Raw genomic sequence first — 5,401 nt, 5'->3', positions numbered from 1 at the left:
TGGAAATCTGAAATAAAGCAAAAAATGCAAGAGAAACTCAATCTGTCTGGCAGCATCTGTGGAGAGAGAACCAGAGTTAATATTTTAAGCATGGTATGACCTCTTCAGAATGTTTATAAATGACCAGGGATGAAGATGGAATAAACATGCATGAAAGAATAGAACAGATTATAAAATACATAAATACTCCCAGGACTTGGGGTGGCACGGTGGCTCAGTGGTGAGCACTGCTGCCTCACAGCACCAGGGTACCAGGTTCAATTCCAGCCTTGGGCGACTGTCTGTGTGGAGTTTGCACATTCTCCCCGTGTCTGCGTGGGTTTCCTCAGGGTGCTCTGGTTTCCTCCCATAGTCCAAAGTTGTGCAGGTCCGGTGAATTGGCCATGCTAAATTACCCATAGATTAGGTGCGTTAGTCAGGGGGAAATGGGTCAGGGTGGGTTACTCTTCGGAGGGTCGATGTGGACTTGTTGGGCTGAAGGGCCTGTTTCCACACTTTGGGAATCAATTAAAATAAGACTCGCTTGCCAATGGGAGCTAGTTAAATGATGTTATATAACAGAAGTGCAATCTTTCATCAAGGCACAGATTGTTCAGTGTGACAGCAATATTCAAGTCACGTATTATTTGATTTCTAGATGTTCCATCAATTACAAAACATTCCAAAAACTAACGTTTTCATAAATGGGAATTTGTACAACACAATTTAAATGTACAAAGTGAAATAATTCTTTGTAATTTGAGGATAAATAAATAATTACTGATATAAAATAAATGATTCAAATTGCAGTGATTATACCAAGCTCAGCCAGAGAATATGAGTTCCCTGACTAAAGCTGTTAATCTGGTCTAATTAGGGAGCTCTGGCTGTTAGATAAAAAAAAGGAGTGTCAGGACATTCTGACACTTTCAGAGCCGGCTCTGAGGGAACTGAACCAATGTCAAGGACTGTCCATGTGTAAATAAAGAGCGACTTGATGATGGAATACTGACCTCCATGGAATTATTTCAGTGGCAACAAAATTAAAGCAGGCTCCTGAAGAAACTCACTCGTAACAGTTGTCTTTGAATTGGGGTAAACATTTCGAGCTTTAGTTGTTATTTGGAAAGCTTGACTTGTTTGACCCTGCTGTTAAAGCCTGGACCCAGATGTAGAAAAACGTTTTGTCTAGACAAATGACATTGAAGCAGTTGAAAAGCAATAAATAATTCTCTAGATAGCTTGTGGACCTGCAGGTTTCTTTTATTATTAGGAACCTAACTTTCCCTGATGTACCAGATACTAACCCTTTTAAGTAAAAAGTGAGGTCTGCAGATGCTGGCGATCAGAGCTGAAGATGTGTTGCTGGTTAAAGCACAGCAGGTCAGGCAGCATCCAAGGAACAGGAAATTCGACGTTTCGGGCCAGAGCCCTTCATCAGGAATGAGGAGAGGGTGCCAGGCAGGCTAAGATAAAAGGTAGGGAGGTGGGACTTGGGGGAGGGGCGATGGAGATGTGATAGGTGGAAGGAGGTCAAGGTGAGGGTGATAGGCCGGAGTGGGGTGGGGGCGGAGAGGTCAGGAAGAAGATTGCAGGTTAGGAGGACGGTGCTGAGTTGAGGGAACCGACTGAGATAAGGTGGGGGGAGGGGAAATGAGGAAACTGGAGAAATCTGAGTTCATCCCTTGTGGTTGGAGGGTTCCCAGGCGGAAGATGAGGCGCTCTTCCTCCAACCGTCGTGTTGTTATGTTCTGCCGATGGAGGAGTCCAAGGACCTGCATGTCCTCGGTGGAGTGGGAGGGAGAGTTAAAGTGTTGAGCCATGGGGTGGTTGGGTTGGTTGGTCCGGGCGTCCCAGAGGTGTTCCCTGAAGCGTTCTGCAAGTAGGCGGCCCGTCTCCCCAATATATAGGAGGCCACATCGGGTGCAGCGGATGCAATAGATGATGTGTGTGGAGGTGCAGGTGAATTTGTGGCGGATATGGAAGGATCCCTTGGGGCCTTGGAGAGAAGTAAGGGAGGTGGTGTGGGCGCAAGTTTTACATTTGTGGCCTCCTATATATTGGGGAGACGGGCCGCCTACTTGCGGAACGCTTCAGGGAACACCTCTGGGACGTCCGGATCAACCAACCCAACCACCCCGTGGCTCAACACTTTAACTCTCCCTCCCACTCCACCGAGGACATGCAGGTCCTTGGACTCCTCCATTGGCAGAACATAACAACACGACGGTTGGAGGAAGAGCGCCTCATCTTCCGCCTGGGAACCCTCCAACCACAAGGAATGAACTCAGATTTCTCCAGTTTCCTCATTTCCCCTCCCCCCCACCTTGTCTCAGTCAGTTCCGTCAACTCAGCACCGCCCTCCTAACCTGCAATCTTCTTCCTGACCTCTCCGCCCCCACCCCACTCCAGCCTATCACCCTCACTTTGACCTCCTTCCACCTATCACATCTCCATCGCCCCTCCCCCAAGTCCCTCCTCCCTACCTTTTATCTTAACCTGCCTGGCACACTCTCCTCATTCCTGATGAAGGGCTCTGGCCCGAAACGTTGAATTTCCTGTTCCTTGGATGCTGCCTAACCTGCTGTGCTTTAACCAGCAACACATCTTCAGCACTAACCCTTTTAAGAGCTGACAAATTAAAGTTAAGTGTTCTCTAATTCTGAAAGACGATCATTTTTACTTGTCAGTTCAAGAACCAGGGGTGTCCGTATTGGGATTATTGACAAGGTTACAATGACTGGCAGAGGCATAGAGGCATGTGACTTTGGTTTAACCCTTAACCCCTTCCCCAGTGTCTTTTTTTGGAGAAAACGTTTCATTTTCAGACAAATCTTTGTATTGCTTTTTTTAATAGTATTTTTAATGCTTGTACTCTCATCTGATGTATCCAAGCTTCTAATAGAAGGTTCATACTCATTGTCATCTTCTGAGCTCGACATCTGGGCGTAATTTGTAAAAAAAAACAGAAAAAAATGAATGATAGTGTGTGCCCAAAAGTGGTGCGCGACGCTTCTTGCAATGCCTGAGGCGAAAGAGACACAGCTAACAGACGTATGAGTCACCGAGTATCCTCGTTTCTAGCTGCGAAGGGCCCAGAAATGCCGAGAATTGACGTATAAACTCGTCTGTGGCTGTTTTTGAAATTGTATGTTTTGGACTAGTTTACTCGTCGCACTCTGACAAAGACACATTGGGTGAGGACAGGTTAACGCGTCTTTGCCGGGTAAGGCACTGAGAAACCATTTGGTATGTGGGATTAATGATGTAACCATGCAAAAGGGCCTACCAGCTGAAGCCCACCCAGACTTCAAAGACCCAAAATCTGGCTTTATCACTGGAAAATGTGACAAGAGGATCATATGAGTTGCAGGGTATTCTGTGGAAGTGGACGTCCTCACCGGTCTGACTGAGCTTGGGGATCAGTACTTGAGTGCAAGCAATTGCATAGTCACACTCAGGACATATCCTGAACAGAAGAACGTGAAGTCAGCTCACAGCAAAACTCCCAAACAAAGTTTTCTGAACACACTTGCAGTTAAGGATTTCAATACCAAACTTTGGACACAGAAAGATCCAGTCCTGGCAAAACTGAACCAGCTGGTGGTGATGGGGAAAATCAAAGGGCTGTCACAACCAGAACTGAAACCCTTTTGGACCTGGAGAGACCAGATCACAGTAAAGGATGGCATATTATTATGGGGAACAACAGTGATTGTCCTGAACAAAGGTATTGGATGAACTCAGCCAGGAGTCTCCACAATGAAAATGTTAGCAATGAAGATATTATGTCTGGTGGCCAGTCTTGAATGCAGACATAGCTGTTTGGTGGGGCACAAGGACAAAAGTAACCACTTGCAGCTTCCCCACATTCATGGGAATAGCTGGGTAAACCCTGGACTTGGTTACATGTCGACTTTGCAAGTCCTGATGCCCACTCAAAATGGTTGGGCTTGCATAGTGTTCATTCGTTAAACATGGGAATGATGATAGAAAGACTGCGTGCTTATTTTCCAATACACGAACTCCCTGAAGTGATTAGATTACTTACAGTGTGGAAACAGGCCCTTCGGCCCAACAAGTCCACACCGACTCGCCGAAGCGCAACCCACCCATACCCCTACATTTACCCCTTATCTAACACTACGGGCAATTTAGCATGGCCAATTCACCTGACCCGCACATTTTTGGACTGTGGGAGGAAACCGGAGCACCCGGAGGAAACCCACACAGTCACGGGGAGAACGTGCAAACTCCACACAGTCAGTTGCCTGAGGCGGGAATTGAACCTGGGTCTCTGGCGCTGTGAAGCAGCAGTGCTTCCTTGGTTACAGATTACAGGCCATTGTTTACGAGCAGGGAATTTGAGTATTTCCTAAAGTTGAATGGGATTTAACATGTAATTACAGCTCCATACCATCCATCAGCCAATGGCCTGGCAAAGAGAACAGTCCAAGCTTTGAAGACAGGCTTGAAGAAACAGACTAAAGTTTCACAATATACCAAACTGTTCCCGCTCCTAGTGTGTGTGTGTACATATATATATATATATATATATACACACACACATACACACACAACTACAGGCATAGCTCCAACAGCATTGCTCATAGAGAGAAGACAACGCACCAGATTAAATCTAATCTTTCCAGACCTGGGGTGAGGGTGAAATGGCCTCAGGAACATCAGTGTTGGATGCCAGACTCTGCCAAGGGTGAGAGAGGGTTTCATACAGGGGAGGAAATTTAGCATAGGAACCACTGAAATGGCTCTGTATGTGTCAGACGCATGGTCGATATGAGGTCAGGAGCAATGATGTATAATATTTGGATAGAAACGACAGTCATGAACAAGCACGTGGACCATATGAAAGACCTGAACTTGCAAATGGTGTAGGAGCAAAATATGCCTAGCTCCTCAGAACAGTCACAAGGGTGTTGGAACCCAAGATCCTCCTTCTTTGTCAAGCATTAAAGAGATCTCTGAATTTGAGATGGACACAGTGGATCTTGCTGCATCGCCACCTTTGTCACTGGAAGAAGAGTCAAAGTTCTCCCGAGACATTCCAGCACAAGAAGTGAGCTCCTGTGCATTACATGTCGCATCTATCCCATGCAGTGTTAAAGGAACCTGACCTGGTGCTAAAATGACTTGACCAGGAAGCACTTCAAGAAAAAGGATAGGCCTACATCCTGACACTCAGTGGGAGAGGGATGTAGTGATCGCAATAACGCCTGTCAGGTGGACATCATATAAATAAATTCACTGATTGGAGCTGTTAATCTGGCTCAATCAAGGAGCCCTGGCTGACAGTCACAAACTGGCAGAGCTTGTTAATGTTTCAATAGCCACATGGGTACTTTCCTGGTGGTGGAAAATACAGAATGAAGTTTTAGCACAATGACATCGTTTTACTGCATGA

This window comes from Hemiscyllium ocellatum, chromosome 31 (genome assembly GCF_020745735.1).
Source record: "Hemiscyllium ocellatum isolate sHemOce1 chromosome 31, sHemOce1.pat.X.cur, whole genome shotgun sequence".
In the NCBI taxonomy this organism is placed as follows: domain Eukaryota; kingdom Metazoa; phylum Chordata; class Chondrichthyes; order Orectolobiformes; family Hemiscylliidae; genus Hemiscyllium; species Hemiscyllium ocellatum.
The sequence above is the reverse complement of the archived record's forward strand: the minus strand, read 5'-3'. Positions refer to the sequence as shown.